Source organism: Pleurodeles waltl, chromosome 11 (genome assembly GCF_031143425.1).
Source record: "Pleurodeles waltl isolate 20211129_DDA chromosome 11, aPleWal1.hap1.20221129, whole genome shotgun sequence".
Taxonomy (NCBI): Eukaryota; Metazoa; Chordata; class Amphibia; order Caudata; family Salamandridae; genus Pleurodeles; species Pleurodeles waltl.
The window spans coordinates 963,971,592-963,992,654 of record NC_090450.1 but is presented as its reverse complement, the minus strand read 5'-3'; positions in this window follow the sequence as shown (position 1 = coordinate 963,992,654).

Genomic DNA, 21,063 nt, shown 5'->3' with positions numbered 1-21,063 from the left:
TGGCTACTGGGAGCCAATGTAGAGAGGGAATTCCCGTCCATATGGATTGTTGCTTGGGTATTTTTAAAAGCACTCGTACAGCTGCATTTTGTACCCTCTGTAGTCTTTGTATTATGTATCTCGGTGAACCAATAAATAGAGCATTACCATAATCAAGGTGAGATCCTATCAAGGCCTGAACAACCAGTCTTCTGGCGAGAAAAGGCAAAATTGTCAGAACCTTCCTCAGAGTCCTGAGCAAGGCAAAAGAAGTTCCAGCTACTCTGTTGGCATGTTGCGACATTGAGAGTTGGGGGTCCAACCATACTCCAAGACTTATAATAAGATCTTTAGGGGGCGGAGATTGGCCACTTCTGTTGTTATAATTGAATTTGCCAGGGAGTTTCTTGGTTGCCCAAAAAACATGACCTCAGTTTTTCCATCATTGAACTTCAATTTACTTTCTGCCATCCAGGCAGCAACTGATTGTAAGCAGGGTCCTAGTGCTGTCCCAAGATCCGGTTGTGTGTTGGGGAAGGAGACAATAAGTTGAGTCTCATCTGCATATGATACTAAATTCAGGCCAAATGACTGAACAATCTCCGCTAATGGCAGCATATGAATATTAAATAGCAGAGGGCTCAGGGCAGAGCACTGTGGAACTCCACAACTGCCCATGATACGTTTAGATGTACATGATCTGTCGAACACCTGGAAGGATCTTCCATAAATAAATGAGAAGATCCAATCTAAGGCTACTCCAGAGATACCAATCCCCTGCATTCTATTTTTTATAATGTTTAGGTCTCCCGTGTCAAATGCCGCACTCAGATCTAGGAGGAAAATGGCTGTTTCAATCCCTTTATCCATCCTTTTTTTTGCTTCCTCCGTAATAGCGATCAGTGCAGTCTCTGTCCCATGCAATGGCCTAATACCCAACGGTGTGGGGTATAAGATCTTTCTTTCTTCCAAAAGAAAAGAGAGCTGATCCTGTACATGCTTTTCTGTAATTTAGCCAATATCGGTAGCAGTGAAATCGGTCGGTAGTTGTTCAACAACTTTGGATCCAGGTTATGTTTTTTTAAAAGAGGCTTAACAAATACCTGCTTCCATAGGTCTGGCACTACTCCAGAGGATAGTGGAACATTAATAAGGTTAACGATTACCGAACCTAACACTGGCACTCCCATGAGGAGAATCTGAGGTGTTGCAGGGTCCAAAGGAGAACCTGATTTAATGGATCCCAGTCATTTTGTTACACTGTCCATACTAATAGGAGTGAAGTTCGCTAGAATGATCTCTTCCCTTACCTCCTGATCCCTAACTGAGTAGTCTCCTCTTGGAGTATCAGAAAAGGATACCTAAATATCCTGAATCTTTTCATGAAAAAAAATTGCAAGATTATGAACATGCTGCTGCGGGGAGTCCATAAATTCAGACTCCTCAGAAGGGCGAATAAGATCTTTAATACGTCTGTGCAAAATTGGCATTACAACTGAAAAAAAATCCTTTAAATGATTCAGTTGGTTAGATACTCCTTGCTGACGTGCTGCAATTTCCTGATCTTGATTTTGAATCCACATATCTATCCTTACAATTTTGGTAAATCGAGTACCATTAACTGAGGAAGAATAACATCCATTATTTAAAGTGGTTAGAGTTGTAAAAGTGTTTATAGAGTGCTTTATTTTAAAAAAAGTTATTTGCCTGAAATTTTTAGTGTATTTAATAGGAGGAAAGCATATTTTCCTTTGGGAGGGGGAAAATGCAAATATGGTGAGTATCGACATATTTGTTTCTTGAACGGATTCACTAACGTTGGCAAGCACATTTCCACATCAACTAGCATTGTAAACCTGCCCTGGTCAAAGTAGGTGTAAAATGGTTAGAAATTGATGAAAAGGTCCCCTGGCTGTTCATTCTCAAGGGGTGGAGAAGAAGGAATTACTTCACATCTAAGTATGTATTCCAGCTGAAGATATAAGAGAAAATAAAATGTGCAAATGTGCATTATTCTACTAGGACAGGGTCGAGGGAAACTGTGTTTATTTGCAGATCTATGAAAATAATAGCTATTCTTGTGCACATCATTTAGCGATCATCTGGGGTTTGCAATTGTGACCCCTGACTTGCGCTCAGCAACCCCTGGTCTCGGAGGAACCAAAACCAGAAACTAAACAGCGTTGTGATGAGCGGCGTTTAATTGTATGCAGCTCCCATGGGGAGATTACACTTTTAGTTCCATAAAATAAATACATTCCAAAGTGCAATGAGCACTTCTATATGGTTTTATATGGTTCAGACAAAATTGTACCAAATGTTACCATAGGCCTAACCACTCATATATTTGTTTTCTCTTTTTGTGAAACTTGTGATTTCGCAATGCATTTTCTTCTTGATGCATACACTAGGCTTCATTCCCATCAATTATTCTGATGTCACGAGGCGCTAGATCTTACGGCATCTAATGTCAGTTCCTGCAGTGTCATAGAGGTAAGCTAATGTGTGATGTTTCTTCTGTTACACCTGATATTTTGGTGAATCTGAGTCCTTGGTGACACCTTTTTTTTTATGTTTGTGGGAAAGTCATAAACATTCTTAATTTGTAAATAAAAACGTGCCGGTGCCGAAAGCCCTCCTCTTAAACACGCGGCTGCTGCAATTAAATGTGGGAACATGGAATATTGAGGCAGCGTAATCCTGGAGCCATTTCGGGCCTCTTCAATCCATTTAAAGCCACTCCCTGGCCCTTCAGTTTACTCTTGCAGCTTTCTACTTTCTCCCTTTGTGAGGCTTTTTCGTTTTTCTCTTCCTCTGTCTTTCCCATGTGTGTCTTTTGCTCGCAGCAAATGCTTGAGGCAGAAGAATAAGCCCCGGCCCTAAAAAATAAGTGCTGATGCTCAGCACCGCAAACAACAAGCTTAAATTAAGCACTCGATAAGTGTGCACAAGAGGGAGGCAGAAGTCCACACACTGTAATCTACGATTTATTATGGGAGTCAGGCCCACGCCTTTCTGTGCTCAGTGGGGCTCTCTCTTTCGTCTTTTTTACCTCCATCCCAGATAAACAATCCTATTGGACAGTGATGCGTTTCCCACATACAGGGGTGAATTTGAAACAGGTCTCAGTTACAGATTAGACACCTGTCACCACGGATTGGCACTTTTCTATTTTTAATAAATGCTGTTTTAAGTCTCACGTTAAATCCCCGGGATCATTAGAAAATATTTATGCGCTGAAAAAGACTTTCAGGGTGGAAAATGAAAATATACCACATGTAGGCAGATACAGACATACCACAAATAGGCAGAGGTCCCAACCAGCCACCCTTTGGTTCTATAAGTCACTCAGAGGTAGGAAGGCACCAAGACGAGTTACAGATATTTCGCCGCGAGATAAAGAATTTCAATGATCTTTACTGAAAATCGGTGGCATTTAGCGCGTCCGTGCACTGGTGTGCACCGACACACAGGAGGACGCGGGGTTAAATGACGAACAAATCAACAAAGACCAACTGGTGTGAGTGGAAGCGGGAGAGGTTTTGGTCTCGGTTCCCCTTTCGATCATGTCACTGTGCAGACTCCACTGCTATCATACAGAGCGCAGTGATACACCGCGTCATCCCCGGCTTCTGCTCCAGTTATAGTTAAATAGGCAGAGCCCCCGGATATGGACCCAGAGAACCGGGCAGAGGTTCCAGAGGGCCTGGCACTGGTGCTGTAGATAATCAACACAGGGACATCACCCGGCCTCTGCTGGTACCAGGATGGGTAATTGCCACTAGCCACCGACCCACCACTGCGGCTGCAGGAGAGCTTGGCTGTCCCTCCTGGGGACACATTCACCGAGGTCTCCTGAGTCACCACAAACTGGGACAAAGAAGCTGAAAAAAATAAAAACAGCCTATTAGAGTATAGAACCACATCTTCCGGGAAGACAATCATATTTTAAGTCATCCATTTGATAAACATGTTAGTACATATGCTTTACATTTGCAATAGATCAGCGTCAGGAGGAGCAGTGCCCAGGACATGATCTAAATCGTGACGCGCTCGGCAGAGGTCTAAATCCTGAAGCAAAAACGTTTTGGAATGGCCTCCCCCGAGCCTTACTTAAATAATTGATTTGTGCGGGGTCGTCCTAGATATGCAAATTTATCCGCCGCTTATTGGCTGCTGCAGCTTGAAGTGTTTCTCTGCCTGGTCTCAGGACCTCTTTCATTACACAAACGCGCACCCAGGAGCGCGTGCGCGCACACACACACACACACACACACACACATGCATGGCTCACACAAAGGACGACCATGCATAATCCCTCTATGAAATTCACGAGTTTCAATAACTTAATGTTCAATACATGGACACCCATCACACATTTATTGAAGATACTTGTTAAGTTGTGGATTTTTTTTCACATTTAAAGACCCAACGCTGATTTTACCCCACCCCCTCCCTAACCCCACCGATCCTGCCTCTTCACGTATAACTTTTTCTACCACTCCCCACACTACTATTTGTCTAAATGATGGAACCCAGGCGGTTCACTTATGTTCAGAAGTGTCTTCTCATTTCTCTTAGAAGTTTCAAAGAATAAGAAATGTTTTTAAATTATATTTATTTCAGTGTTATGGATTGCCCTCATATTTCACGCTGGTTTTGACCTAGGCCATGATGAGTTTGGGGTGGTCTTATGGTGATCATAGGGGCACTCGTATGCCAGGCACTGTGCACTATGCCATTGTGTGTAGATGGTCTTTTATTGCACCTGCAGCGCGTCCATGGGGGGAAGAAACTTTCAATAGATCTCTGAGCAGTTTGGGGCCGTGTCTGGTCTGAAAGTAAATGGGACTAGATCCTGTGTCTTCCAGACCAGACCTTGCACAGATATACATGCTACATCCTCTCCTGGCCCTTCCCTTCTGTGGTAGCAACATAGGTTCCAATATCTGTGAATCCAAATACACCACACCACCTCTTATATTATAGACGGAAACATTATTAAAGTGCTCCCCTCTTGGAGGTGAAGAGAATAGCATTGGCAAAGATGGGGGCATTTCCACAACTGTTTTCAAACTTTGTCAAAAGTTAAGTGCAGCTGACCAACAAAATATTCAAAGCACTGGATGCCATACTTCTCACCTTTGCGTAATGTTATGATATTCACCGAGTGGCCGTGAGAAACCAGATTATTAATTATATTATGTTTCAGCTCAAGTACATTGGGTAGCTCGGTGTTTTCATACTCTCCCTTCCTGGAACAGGGTAATATTATGTTGGATTCGCGGAGGGATGGGTTGATGCACCTGTTTATTAATGCTAAGGACCCTAAACACAGTTCCTTAGGCTCAGGAGAACTGCTTGGTATTGTTGGAAGAGGTGCCTGAGGAGAATCTCCTTGTAGACAACATATGCTCTTGATATCCCTATTGTTAGGTACGTCTTCTAGGCCTAATGCCACTGCAAAGGAAGAGTAAACGAAGCAACAATTGTATGGCCAAGTCTTTAGTGTTCACTAACAGATGTATAGCAAAGGCATGGAAATCAAAGAGGCATGCGAGGTTCAATGATGCGAGAATGCTTTGTTAAACTGGTCCAGGCTTGAGCGGATGCTCCTTCACCCAGAAATGAAAGACTGGGAGGGATGAAAGGAGCCCACACTTGAGATGAGCTCTGCAAAGCATTTTCAGAAAAAAATAATAATGATAAACATTCTTGACCAACTGATGGTGTATTATTAATTGACCCGGGGAACTACAGATGTGTGCACACACTTTGTGCACCCCTGGGATACTTTGATATTACAGAAGGGGCTGCAGATGCTTGTGCAGTACACATCCTGCTAGCGCACGTGAAGTACTAACGCAACCTCAAAGAGGCATTCCCGCATTTGCAGTGGGATATGGGAAGTAAATCAAGATAAATTAAAAGTAAAGTTATTAAAACGAAAGCACTTAATACCAATTAATAATAGCAATTTAAAAAAACGACGGACAGACAATATCTGAACTGAAAGGTGCATATGTCAAAACATTGACTAAGTCCCAGTATCTTCACCCAGTGATTCAACTACTGGAGTGTCATTACCCTTCTTTGCATTATAGTATAAAGCATAAAATGTTGACTGCTGCATTGCTCTGTGCGACAGGAGAGATCAAAGTTAAAAGTCATCTCAAAGTTCTTCCCTCTGAGATGTTGGTGATGTCTTCCCCAGGGCTTGTTGTCAGCTAAGTGTATCATGTTCTTGAGTCTATCTTCGTTCTCAAGGTTCTCTAAAGTTGGACCATTCAGGAAGAGGTGATGTTTCTTCAACAAGAGGAGGATGTGTTCCTCTCAGAAGAGAGTGATGAATCTGAAGATACAATGTTCAGGAATGGCCCAAACATGTTGAATGACATCCGATTGTCCAGAGATTACTCTCTACATGAATATAAAGATTCACCTGATTAAAATCTATTTTTAAATATTTGTGTTTAAAACCAATGATGCATAGTTTGTTTTATGTTTTACATGTCTACTCATTCTTTTTTCTATCTTATTATATTGCTTTTGATACATTTAAGTATTCTACTTGGATAAATCATCTGCAAGCCTGTTATTTATGCCATTAGTGCTATGAATGTCAGTTCACCAAAATGCCAGTTAGCGAAAGTGACATCACTCACCATTTGACCTTCAGTTTTACTCACCCACACATGCTGTCACATACACACAAATGCACACTTATGCACACTCTCTCTTATTCACGTAAACACACACTCACCCACAAGCATGCAAACAATGTGTATTTAAAAGCATTTATTGAAGTTACCTTAGCTGCCAGTGAAGGTCATAACCCAGCTAATTGTACTCCATGTTTTATTATACTGATAGTGAATAATGAGATATTATTCACTTACAGTGTAATAAAAAATCGAGAGAAAAAAAATATAGTGGAGCCAAAGCCAACGTTCATAAAGACGAGCTGCCACTGTATTCCTAGCACCAATTTTGCTACCTCTGAGGCCAGGGGTTACAGAGACATTGCCAGGAGTCTCAAGGGGTAAGCCAGGGGTCTCAGCTGCGAATCCTAGTTTTAAATGTAATTGTTTAGCTGTTATTGCTACTACAGCTAAAAACACTTGTGACTTTCAACTAGTATAACTTTAGCACACCCATCAGTAGAAGTAAGGTAACCCTTACTACAAGTAGGATGTCTGGGCCTGGTACCAGTATAACTAATGTAGTCAGCTGACTTCTTCTGCTGCTAACACTAGTTACAACGACTAGAACCTCTAGCTTGTCACTCTTCTACTATTATGAAGAATAACACTGCCAGTAAAACTATGTCCTCCTTGCACTGTGTGGTAATCCACTTGTATACACAACAGTGGTTAATTTGTAAATAAAAATGTGTCAGTGCTCAAAACTCTCCTCCGAATCCTGGAGCTGCTGCATTTCAATGTGCAAGCACAGAATACTGAGGTAGAGTAATTCTGAAGTCATGTCGGGCCTCTTTAACCTATTTACAGCCACTCCCTGCCCCTTCAGCTCACACTTGCATCTTTCTGCTTTATCCCTTTCTGATGCTTTTCTGTCTTTCTTTGCTCCGTCTTTCCCATATGTGTTTTCTGCTTCCAGTAATTGCCTGTTGCAGAAAAATAAGTGCCGGCACCCAAAAAATAGGTGCTGGTGCCCCCGACCAGCAATCCCCGACTCAAATTAAGAACTGATAGCACATTTTATAAGGCTGACTGTCTGAGTCCCTCGGCGTGATTAAAATGGTAGTTACCAGATGTGGTAAGTACCCCACCTTGGGCATTCAAAAGTCGACTTAGGAACACTCCCACATGCACAACAAGATCTAGTTGGGACCCGCCTCCAAAGACAATCAAATCTACATCATTACGTTCATAGGACTGCTTTACAGTTATTAAATGGTAAAACCTAAATCCGTGTAGTGAGGTGAAAAGGAATTGCACTAGATCCCATAGGCATCATACAAAAAAGCTTGACCCGGGGATTGTTCACAGGCATTAGCTGGAGAAATTACTTCACTGTCCATAGTCATGGGTCATGTGCTTAATATAAACAAAACTAAGGGGCTCATTTACAAACCTCTTGCGCTGCCGTAGGGTCACTTTTTCTGATGCTACGATAGCACAGAACAGTCCCCAACCCTGTGAGGTATTTACAAACTAGCGCAATAGTAGCGTTGCACCAGTTTGTAATCCCTTGCGCCACAATATACCAGCACCAGATTTATGAGGGCCCAGCGCCATTCCAACGCCACATTAGAGCTAATTTTTGGACTCTAATATGGCATTGGAAGGCCAAAAACGCCATGCCATGTTTACAAAGTGCTGCAATGCTTGCATTGCACCACTTTGTAACCCCTTGCACCACATTATACCTGCACCAGGCATAATGTATGCAAGGAAGGCGTTCAGGAGCTAGGGGGGTGAAAAACTGGTGCAAAGAAATTTAAGAGATTTCTTTGCGTGATTTTTATCGCCATTTTTAATGCGTTCTAAAAGCAGGCATTAAAAAAAGGCTTCCATTTTTTTTCATTGAGCCTCTGGGTGCTTTGCAGGATTAGCGTGATAATTTTGTATTCTAATCCTGCAAAGCGCCGGACTAACATCATAAAGTATGACGCTAGTCCCCCTGACTACTGCATGGTGTGCTGTATTTTAAATACGGCGTACACATGGTGGCGTTAGAGGGAGCTAAGGGGCACAAGAAAAGTGGCACTGGACTAGGTGCATCGCCACTTTTCATAAATCTGCCTCAGTGTATGAAAAGGATGGGTTCCCCCGCAAGGAGGCCCTTAGGAATAGTGGAGTGAAATCTACAAGATTTTACTGCATCATTCTAGCATCATTTAGTTAACGTCTGCTCAGGTGAGGCGTTAAAGTGACGCTGTGCTTTGTTCTATGAGCCTCCCTGTGCTTTGTTGGACTTGCATCAACATTTTTGATGCTAGTCCAGCAAAGCGCCACAACTGCTTCAGAAATTCTGATGCAGCTGTGCTAATGAGTGACGGTGCATTGCATTGTAAATACAGAACTACCATGGTGTTGTTAGGGGGGCTTAGGGTGGCACCAGCAAACAGGGGCATCGTGAGCGATGCTCCAGTGTGTAGTACATGAATCCCTCTCTATGCTGCATTGGTGTAACGCAAAATGATGGGACCCATCTGTGAAATGTGATGAGGGGTCCCTCAGTCTCCTATATCTCATAAGCATTCATTGGTCGTGGGCTGAATGGGGGGCCCTGGGATGGTTGGGGTGGCTGAAAAGTTGGGGTCCTTGCAGGAACCTGGGTTATGTCCCTGATATGCTGTGAAATGAGTAATGGTTGCATACGTGCCAATGGACCAATTCAGGCGGGTGATTCCCAATTTTTTAAAAGAAAAATATGTTGGTTTTGTTTTTCTCTCACCTGAGATTTTCTCTGCTTCAATAGAAGTCAGTGACGGAAATACATTATCCCGTTTTTTCTTCTTTTAAATATCCCACATTTGTCTTATAAAGTGTTGGCATCTATGTGGTTGACAGGGTTCACCCACTCACTAGCCGGGAGCTGCTTTCTATTTCTCCTTGTCTTTGTTCTAACCTACCAAAATTGATGAAAATGTCAGTGTCGATCGCCATCTTCTGGACACTATTACAAACGCAGGGCAAATACAGCACTTTAGTTCTGTTCACAGTCTGAGTGAGGCTTTAGCGCAAATTAAAGAGAAATAGCCACTGACACAGCTAGGTTTGTTTTTTAAACAGCTCTTCCTGATGCCCCTTCAATCTCAGCCTGAGTTTCCTCAGAGATACTCGCCGACTCCTGCCTCGTCTGGGTTTTCTACATCCCCTTTACGGTGCAGCATGGCCCCCCACAATGCAGAAAACCTGGAAAGATCAGCAGATCGCTCACTAGTAGTGGGATCTGCCTCTGCCCCAAATCAGTACAGGACCGCTTTCTTTTCCTCCCTCTCCAGAGTCTTGACAGAGTTTGACGATCTCAAGACTATCATAGATTAGGACTGAAATTTAACGCTTGATCCATATTTAGATGGGGAGGGAGTCCTAGATAAGGCGAATGCCAGGAACTGGGAGTTCATGTCATGGGCCATGACCTGCAGGATCCCGGCCGCCTAGCTCACCCTTGTGACAGGGAACACACGTTCATATCCTGCATACATGGTACCTGCTCCAGAATAGACCATTTTCTTGTGAACTACTCCTTGCTAGTCCTACCGAGGGACTGTAGCACAGGGGAGGGTGAAATAGCAGACCATGCCCGAGAGCTGTTGGAGCTGGACCTGGTGCATGCTGCACCCGCTGCCAAACAGAAACTAACACAACACTGCCAGTGCTCAGAGGACAATTAACCTACCTCCCTCTCGTTCCAAGATACTTGTTCTGTGGGGAAAGCCACACTTTGGGGAAACCTTATGAGTAGGGCTCCCGGTTTTATTGTATTTATATTTTTAACATTTCCATCTGTATTGATCCATATTGTTTTTTGTATTTTCACAATAAGTGGAAACGTAAACTGGTATATTTCGGCATTTACTTAACTGATAAACATGCACTCATACTTTGCTGCCTGTTGTATTTTGACAAATTAAGCAGCCAAATATAGCAAAATACTATATCCACAGGCAGTGCTTGAAATGGAAAAATTCAAGTGCAGGTGCTCTGTGCCAGGGTACCTGCTTGTTTCTGAGAAGTGCCGGTACTCTCCAATTAAAAGTATTACGGGTTTCTTGAGATGTGCCGGTACTCCCCCTCTCAAAATAAAAAAGTGCCGGTACTCAGTACCGGACAGTACCGGCCCTTTTAAAGCACTGCTCACAGGTAAAATCAGCATTATAATACAAGCATATGTTAACATATGCCCAAATCTAGGGAAATCTCAAATTGTTTTTTTAAATTCCCATGCTATCTACTGTTGTTGTGGAAATCACGGAAGACAACATAGAAAGTCACCCACAAGAAGCACAATTTTCTCTGTATTTCCACATTTAAAAATAAATAAAAATAAATACTGACAAGAAACACATTGCAACATTTTTACAAGCCCTAGCACCACCTTGTGGCACACTAGCATCATTTTTTAATGCTAAGGCAACATTAAGGAGTGCTTTCTCCCATGCCATATTTACAAAGTGACGCAATACTTGCATTGCATCATTTTGTAAACTCTTGCACCCCATTTTGTCTGCGCCAGGCATAATGTATGCAAAGGTGGGTGTTCTGATGCAGGGAGCCCGGAAAAAATGGTGAAGTGAAATTTGCAGCATTTAACTGCTCCATTTTTCCATCATTATTGTTTGACTTTTCATCCTTGGTGTGGTCTCCCTTAACTTTTTGCCTGTGTTTCCCAGGTTGTTGATGTGTGCTGGACTCTGATTTTACTATTTTTGTTACTCTAGGCACTTTACCACTGCTAACCAGTGCTAAAGTGCAAGTGCTCCTGTTTAAAATGTGTACGTAATTGGTTCTCCATGATTGGCATATTTGTTTTACTGTTAAGTCCCTAGTAAAGTGCACTAGAGGTGCCCAGGGCCTGTAAATCAAATGTTACTAGTGGGCCTGCAGCACTGGTTGTGCCACCCACACAAGTAACCCTGTAATCATGTCTCAGACCTGCCAGTGCAGTGTCTGTAAGTATATTTTTACACTGTAAATTCGACTTGGCAAGTGTACCCACTTGCCAGGCCTAAACCTTCCCTTTTCTTACATGTAAGGCACCCCAAAGGTAGGCCCTGGGTAGCCCCAAGGGCAGGGTGCAGTGTATGGATAAGGTAGGACATATAGTAATGTGGTTTATATGTCCTGACAGTGAAATACTGCCAATTGCGTTTTTCACTGTTGCAAGGCCTGGCTCTCTCATAGGATAATATGGGGGCTACCTTTAAATATGATTAAAGTGTAGATTCCCCTAGAGAGTAGATGGACATGTGGAGTTTGGGGTCCCTGAACTCACAATTAAAAAATACATCTATTAGTAAAGTTGATTTTAAGATTGTGCATTTGAAAATGCCACTTTTAGAAAGTGAGCATTTTCTTGCTTAAACCATTCTGTGACTCTGCCTTGTTTGTGGATTCCCTGTCTGGGACAGTTTGACAGTTGGGTTGTTTTTCACCTCGCACTAGGCAGTGACACAAAGGGGGCTGGGGTGTAACCTGCATTTCCTGATTAGCATTCTCTGCTAGGAGGGAGGGGTGGAGTGGTCACTCTCATCTGAAAGGACTGTGCCTGCCTCTGACAATGCCGGCTCCAACCCCCTGGTGTGTGTCTGAGGCCTTGCCTGAGCAAGGCAGGATTTCACAAGTAGGTGTGAGTCCCCTTTGAAGCAAGGTGACTTCAAAGACTAAAATGGGTATAAGAAGGGCACCCAAATCTACAGACTTTAGAAACACTTCTGGAACCAAGAGGATCCCCTGCCTGGAGAAGAGCTGATAGCTGAGGAAGAAGTGCTGCCCTGCCTGTGACTGTGCTTTGTGGAGCTTTCCTGCAGTGCTGCTTCTGCCAGAGTAAGAGGGCAAAGACTGGATTTTGTGTGCCTTCCATCTTGTGAAGAAATCTCCAAGGGCTTGATTTAGAGCTTGCCTCCTGTTGTTTGAAGTCTCAGGGACAGCAAAGACTTCTCTCTGCCAGCACCTGGGGTCTCTGGAGAGACTCCTGCTCTGACAAGTGGTGCCCTATCCAGTCACTGGGCCCTTGAAAGGAAAGCTGGTAGAAATCCAAGGAAATCGACTCCGGACGACTCCGGACCAACGCCACTGCTGAATCTGGTGACGCCGCCTGCACCGACGCCGTGACCTTTGCTGGAACGCGACGCTCTTCGCAGGCCCGATGCCGCTGCAGCCCCACTGAAGTCCGCGACTCCGTAGAAGTCGCCGTACCACGTCGTGACCGACGCCGCTCGAAGTGCACGGATTCAACGTTTCGCACAGACGCCGTAATCCCCAACTTCGCGCATCAGCTTGTTTTCACTCTTCACCAAAGGTACTGTACTTAGGGGTCTACACGACTCCGTGTCCGGTGCCGCTGGTGTCGGCTTGTTGGGAACGACTCCGTCACGACGCCGTGTTAACATCTCATCAAAGCATTTTTGGAGTTTAATCTTTAAAAATTCATAACTTGACTTGTGTATGTTGGATTTTTGTCGTTTTGGTCTTGTTTTGTTTAGATAAATATTTCTAAATATTTTCCTATTTTTCTAAACTGGTGTTGTGTCATTTTGTAGTGATTTCATTGAGTTACTGTGTGTGTTGGTACAAAAACTTTACACCTAGCACTCTGAGGTTAAGCCTACTGCTCTGCCAAGCTACCAAGGGGGTGAGCAGGGGTTAGCTGAGGGTGATTCTCTTTTACCCTGACTAGAGTGAGGGTCCTTGCTTGAACAGGGGGTAACCTGACTATCAACCAAAGACCCCATTTCTAACATTGGTGATCAGCGGTTGGGATTTGGACTTGTATTTGTACTTGACATACAGTAATTAAGTGTACACTAGTGTTTGAGTTCAGACCACTACGTGACCACATACTGCTTGTCTTGAGATTTTTGCTTTTTCTCTTTTTGTGGATTTTTCCCTACATATACTTTGTTTTTTTTTCGCTGATCCTTGATTGACTTTGAACTTCATTTGGGAACTTGTTTCTGCATTTGGAACTTTACACTCTTTTTACCTTTCATCATGTCTCTACTTGGAGATGCATCAGTTGGAGCTGACTTTGACCTTGAGAAATTGGAGAGTTATACCAAAGCTCAGTTGAAGCAGTTCTGTAAAAGTTTTGACTGTCCCATTAAGAGCTCATCCAGGAAGGAGGAGCTGCAAAAGGCGCTGAGGGCCTGGGTGACAGCCAAGAGCACTGAAGGGCACACAGAGGATGAGGGAGATGAGGAGGATGAGGAAGAGTGTTCAGTATACAATGGTATTGTGGGTGGGCCTGTTATGTCCAGGGAGAAGGTCTCCAGGGCAGGGAGCAGTGTCTCATCCAAGGGTCTGGCACCTGAGGAGTTGCAGGACAGACAGGCAGAGAGGGCATACCAATTGGAGCTGCAGAAGCTCAATCTGGAGAAAGAAAGAGATGAGAGAAGAGCAGTCCTTGAGGAAAGAAAGATGCAGCTGGCTCATGAGCTTAACTTAAAGGAGTTAGATCAGAGGAGCCAGTCCAGTAGGGAAGGTGGCAGCAATCCTACAGTGCAGCCGGAGAGAAGGGTATACATCCCAAAAGACCTTGTGAGGGATTATAAGAGGGAGGATGATATCTACTTGTGGTTCAAGGGTTATGAGTCAGCTCTCCACATGAACCTGGTCCCTGAAGCTCATTGGGGGGCAGCCCTGTGGAAGCATTTTGAGGCAGAGGGGAGGGACACACTGACCGCCTTAGGGAATGTTCAGAGTCTCACCTACCCTGTCATGAAGGAGGCCTTACTCACCAGGTATGGTCTCACCCCTGAGCAGTACAAGGAGAAGTTTAGATCCTACAAGAGAAAGGAATCCCAAACATGGTTGGAATGTGTTGATTCTTTTTGCAGGTCACTGGATGGTTGGGTGAAGGGCAGTAAGGTAAACACTTATGAGGGGCTTTACAATTTAATTGCTTGGGAGCACTTGTACAGTTTATGTTTTCCAGAGCTGCGCCAACACCTCATTGACAGCAAGCTGACTGACCCCAGGAAGCTTGCGCAGGAAGCGGACCGCTGGGAGAGCACCAGGGTCCAAAAGAGGTATGGGGGTGACCACGCCAAGGGTGGGCAGGGTCCCTCTCAGAGGAAAGGGGGGGTAAGGGCAAACAGGGGGAGTTCTCTAAAGGGCCCCAAACTGATTCCCAGGGTAAGGATTCCCAACCCCTCAGTGAAAAGAAGCCATGGTTGTCCAAAGGGAAGCCAGTGGCAGGTGGTCCCCCACGTAAGTGCTATGCATGTGACCAGGTGGGTCATGTGAGGGGGGACCCCAAATGCCCCAAAAGTACACCGGCACCCACTGGTGCACCGTCCCAGGGTTTGGCCAGTGTAGCGCTTGGGGAGGAGTTGGTTTCAGGTGGGTGGGAACCAGCAGAAATGACCCTTGTCTCACTAGGGGACAGTGAGATGGTCCAGAGAAACCTAGTGCCTGATAACACTAAGAAATACAGGCAATGGGTGACCATCAATGGACAGAGGGTGGAGGCTCTGAGAGACACAGGAGCCAGTGTGACTACAGTGAGGAGCCACCTGGTGTCTGAAGAGCAGATTGATCCCCGGGTACTTCACCAAGTAGTTGCGGTAGACAACTCTGAGCGCTTCTGCAGAGTGGCGCAGGTTCCCTTTGAATGGGGAGGGGTCTCAGGTTCCTGGAAAGTAGCTGTGAGTCCAACCATGCCTGTTGATTGTTTGCTAGGTAACGACCTGGAGGATTCCCCTTGGAAGGAGGTGGAACACAGGTCTCAGTTGGAGATGTTGGGTCTGCCTGGGTGGGTATGTGTATCCACCAGGTCTATGGCAGTCAATCAGGGTAGTCAAGAGCCCCTGGAGCCTGAAACAGTGGCCCAGGGGACCGCCCAGAAGAGGAAGGGCAGGGGACGCGGGAAACCGGTCCCTGAAGTTCCCACGGTCCAGGAGGAGGCAGAGTCTGAGGGTGATGCCCCGGAGCCTACAGGGGAACAGGTGGCTGAACTGGGGGAGGTCCCTGAGCTGTCGCAGTGGCAGCAGGAAGGGGGACCCACCAGGGAAGCATTCTGCACAGCGCAGAAGGAGTGCCCTACTCTTGAGGGGCTGCGGCAGCAGGCTGCAGCCCAGGCGGCTGGCGAGGCGCCAGGAACTCACCTGATATATTGGGAGGATGGCCTCCTGTATAGTGATCCTAAGGTTCCTGAGCCTGGGTCAGCTCGTATGCTGGTGGTACCCCAGTGCTTCAGGGCCTTCCTACTGAGTTTGGCTCATGATGTGCCTTTGGCAGGACATCTAGGGCAGGACAAGACCTATAAGAGGCTTGTCTCCCACTTTTACTGGCCCTTGATGCACAAGCAGTCAGCTGCTTATTGTAGGTCTTGTCAGACTTGTCAGGCAAGTGGCTAGAGTGGGGGGAAATGCAAAGCTCCACTCTAACCTTTACCTGTAGTCAGTACTCCCTTTGAAAGGGTAGGAATTGACATTGTGGGGCCTCTGGATCCCAAGACAGCCATGGGCAACAGGTTCATCCTGGTCTTGGTGGACCATGCCACACGGTACCCAGAAGCCATTCCTCTAAGGACGGTCACTGCCCCCGTGGTGGGACGTGCCTTGATGGGAGTTTTTACCCGCATGGGGTTCCCCAAGGAAGTGGTATCCAATAGAGGTACAAACTTCATATCCACTTATATGAAGTCTCTGTGGAAGGTGTGTGGGGTAACCTACAAGTTCACCACCCCTTACCACCCCCAAAGTAATGGTCTGGTTGAGAGATTCAACCACACCTTGAAAGGCATGATTCAGGGCCTGTCAGAGCCCTTGAGGCATAAGTGGGACGTCCTCTTGCCATGCCTTCTGTTTGTTTACAGGGAGGTGCCTCAAAAGGGACTTGGCTTTACCCCCTTTGAGCTCATCTATGGCCACCCTGTGAGGGGACCGCTCAGTCTGGTGAAGGAGGCTTTGGAGAAAGCTCCTAGTAAACCACCCCAGGATGTATTTAGCTACATGCTGGCACTAAGAAACCAGACTGCCCGCTTCAGGAGTCGTGCTCAGGAGAACCTGGAAGCAAGCCAAGAGGATATGAAATGGTGGTACGAACAGAATGCCACTCTGGTTGAGTTTCAGCCTGGACAAAAAGTGTGGGTCATGGCACCAGTGGAGCCTAGGGCTCTCCAAGATAAGTGGACTGGGCCTTTTGAGGTGGTGGAAAGAAAGAGCGAGGTCACCTATCTGGTAGACTTGCAATCCCCAGGAACCCTTTGAGGGTCCTACATGTCAACCGCCTCAAACCACACTTTGAGCGAACTGAGCTATCCATGCTCCTAGTGACAGATGACGGGGTGGAGGAAGAGAGTGAGCATCTTCCTAACCTCCTGTCTGCAGGAGAGAAAGATGGGACTGTGGAGGGAGTGATCCTCTCCCCCTCCCTGACTGAGGAACAGCAGAGGGACTGTCGCCACGTGCTGGGACAGGTCGCCTCGCTGTTTTCCCTGATCCCAGGAGTCACACACCTGTGCACACATGATGTGGACACTGGGGACAGTACACCTGTTAAACATAAGGTTTACAGTGTGACTGACAGGGTCAGGGCTTGCATTAAGGAGGAAGTCTCCAAAATGTTAACCCTAGGGGTTATTGAGCACTCCAGCAGTCCTTGGGCCAGCCCAGTGGTCTTGGTCCCAAAGGCTGCTGCTCCTGGTGCCACTCCAGAACTTAGGTTCTGTGTGGACTACCGGGGTCTCAATGCGGTCAGCAAGACTGACGCACACCCAATCCCCTGAGCTGATGAGCTCATTGATCGGTTAGGAGCTGCCAAGTACCTCAGTACGTTTGATTTAACATCTGGGTACTGGCAGATTGCCTTAACTGAGGGGGCAAAGGAGAGGTCAGCATTCTCTACCCCAGATGGGTACTTCAACTTCAACGTGATGCCCTTTGGGATGAAGAATGCCCCTGCCACCTTTCAGAGGTTGGTCAACCAGGTGTTGGCAGGACTGGATGAGTTTAGTGCCGCCTACCTGGATGACATTGCTGTGTTTAGTTCCACATGGGAGGAACACCTGCAACACCTCTGGAGAGTGTTAGAGGCCCTGCAGAAGGCAGGCCTCACTATTAAGGCGAGCAAGTGCCAAATAGGGCAGGGTTCTGTGGTGTACTTAGGACACCAGGTGGGGAGTGGCCAGGTGGCACCCCTACAGCCTAAGATTGACACAATTCTGTCTTGGGAGCCTCCCAAGACCAAGACTGAAGTGAGAGCCTGTTTAGGTCTCACAGCATATTACAGGAGGTTTGTTAAGGGATATGGTATCATTGTTACCCCCTTAACTGAGTTGACTTCTAAGAAGCAACCCAAGAAAGTGATCTGGACAGAGGCTTGCCAGAACGCTTTTGATGCCCTGAAGGTTGCCATGTGCACAGCACTTGTGCTGAAGGCACCTGACTACTCCATGGAGTTTGTTGTGCAAACAGACGCCTCAGAGCATGGTATTGGAGCAGTACTCTCACAGCTTAATGAAGAGGGCCTAGATCAACCCGTAGCCTTCATTAGCAGGAGGTTACTACCCAGAGGACGTAGGTGGAGTGCCATAGAACGCGAAGCATTTGCTGTGGTCTGGGCACTGAAGAAGTTCAGACCCTACTTGTTTGGGACTCACTTCCGAGTTCAGATCGACCACAGGCCCCTCAGATGGCTAATGCAGATGAGGGGTGAGAATCCAAAACTGTTGAGGTGGTCCATTTCCCTACAGGGGATGGACTTTACGGTGCAACATAGTCCTGGTACAGAGCACGCCAATGCTGATGGTCTGTCCAGGTTCTTCCGCCTTAGTGATGAGAGCTCCCATGAGGTTGGGTAAGTTGCTCCCCACTTTTAGCTGGGGGGGACACATGTTAGACTTTTCATCCTTGGTGTGGTCTCCCTTAACGTTTTGCCTCTGTTTCCCAGGTTGTTGATGTGTGCTGGAATCTGATTTTACTGTTTTTGTTACTCTGGGCACTTTACCACTGCTAACCAGTGCTAAAGTGCAAGTGCTCCTGTTTAAAATGTGTACGTAATTGGTTCTCCATGATTGGCATATTTGTTTTACTGTTAAGTCCCTAGTAAAGTGCACTAGAGGTGCCCAGGGCCTGTAAATCAAATGTTTCTAGTGGGCCTGCAGCACTGGTTGTGCCACCCACACAAGTAACCCTGTAATCATGTCTCAGACCTGCCACTGCAGTGTCTGTAAGTGTATTTTTACACTGTAAATTCGACTTGGCAAGGGTACCCAATTGCCAGGCCTAAACCTTCCCTTTTCTTACATGTAAGGCACCCCGAAGGTAGGCCCTAGGTAGCCCCAAGGGCAGGGTGCAGTGTATGGATAAGGTAGGACATATAGTAATGTGGTTTATATGTCCTGACAGTGAAATACTGACAATTTCGTTTTTCACTGTTGCAATACCTGTCTCTCTCATAGGATAATATGGGGGCTACCTTTAAATATGATTAAAGTGTAGATTACCCTAGAGAGTAGATGGACATGTGGACTTTGGGGTCCCTGAACTCACAATTAAAAAATACATCTTTTAGTAAAGTTGATTTTAAGATTGTGCGTTTGAAAATGCCACTTTTAGAAAGTGAGCATTTTCTTGCTTAAACCATTCTGTGACTCTGCCTTGTTTGTGGATTCCCTGTCTGGGTCAGTTTGACAGTTGGGTTGTTTTTCACCTCGCACTAGACAGTGACACAAAGCGGGCTGGGGTGTAACCTGCATTTCCTGATTAGCCATCTCTGCTAGGAGGGAGGGGTGGAGTGGTCACTCTCATCTGAAAGGACTGTGCCTGCCTCTGACAATGCCGGCTCCAACCCCCTGGTGTGTGTCTGAGGCCTTGCCTGGGCAAGGCAGGATTTCACAAGTAGGTGTGAGTCCCCTTTGAAAAGGTGACTTCAAAGACTAAAATGGGTATAAGAAGGGCACCCAAATCTACAGACTTTAGAAACACTTCTGGAACCAAGAGGAACCTCTGCCTGGAGAAGAGCTGATAGCTGAGGAAGAAGTGCTGCCCTGCCTGTGACTGTGCTTTGTGGAGCTTTCCTGCAGTGCTGCTTCTGCCAGAGTAAGAGGGCAAAGACTGGACTTTGTGTGCCTTCCATCTTGTGAAGAAAACTCCAAGGGCTTGATTTAGAGCTTGCCTCCTATTGTTTGAAGTCTCAGGGACAGCAAAGACTTCTCTCTGCCAGCACCTGGGGTCTCTGGAGGGACTCCTGCTCTGACAAGTGGTGCCCTATCCAGTCCCTGGGCCCTTGAAAGGAAAGCTGGTAGAAATCCAAGGAAATCGACTTCGGACAACTCCGGACCGACACCGCTGCTGAATCCGGAGACGCCGCCTGCACCGACGCCGTGACCTTTGCTGGAACGCGACGCTCTTCGCAGGGCCGACGCCGCTGCAGCCCCGCTGAAGTCCGCGACTCCTTAGAAGTCGCTGCACCACGTCGTGACCGACGCTGCTCGAAGTGCACGGATTCAACGTTTCGCACAGACGCCACTATCCCCGACTTCACGCATCGGCTTGTTTTCACTCTTCACCAAAGGTACTGTACTTAGGGGACTACACGACTCCGTGTCCGGCGCCGCTGGTGTCAGCTTGTTGGGAACGACTCCGTCACGACGCCTTGTTAACATCTCATCAAAGCATTTTTGTTTCTAAGCGCTATTTTTGGAGTTTAATCTTTAAAAATTCATAACTAAACTTGTGTATGTTGGATTTTTGTCATTGTGGTCTTGTTTTGTTTAGATAAATATTTCCTATGTTTCTAAATAGGTGTTGTGTCGTTTTGTAGTGATTTCATTGAGTTACTGTGTGTGTTGGTAGAAATACTTTACACCTAGCACTCTGAGGTTAAGCCTACTGCTCTGCCAAGCTACCAAGGGGGTAAGCAGGGGTTAGCTGAGGGTGATTCTCTTTTACCCTGACTGGAGTGAGGGTCCTTGCTTGAACAGGGGGTAACCTGACTGTCAACCAAAGACCCAATTTCTAACAATTATTAACACCTGTTCAGAGCAGGCATTAAAATGACACAGCCACTTTAATCAATGGGCCTCACTGTGCTTTGCTGCACTAGAGTCAACATTTTTGTCGCTAGTGCAGCAAAACACCACAACAGCATATAAAATATTGATGCTATTGTCCTAAAAACTGCTGTGGTGCACCATTTTGCAAAATGCAGAGCAACCATGGTGTCGTTAGGTGGGGCAGGGACGACACAAGAAAGGTGGTGCATGAGAACCAATGCACCACTTTCTTGTAAATATGCATCATTGCTTTCAGTCTGTATTTATCTGTAAAAAATAGTAAAAATTGAAAACTGGGAGCCCTAATTATAAGGGACTCTGCAGTTAAAAAATGGGAGGCCTGGGAAAAACTGGTAATCCCGGAAGAGGAGGTGTGCTACCTCACTGGGA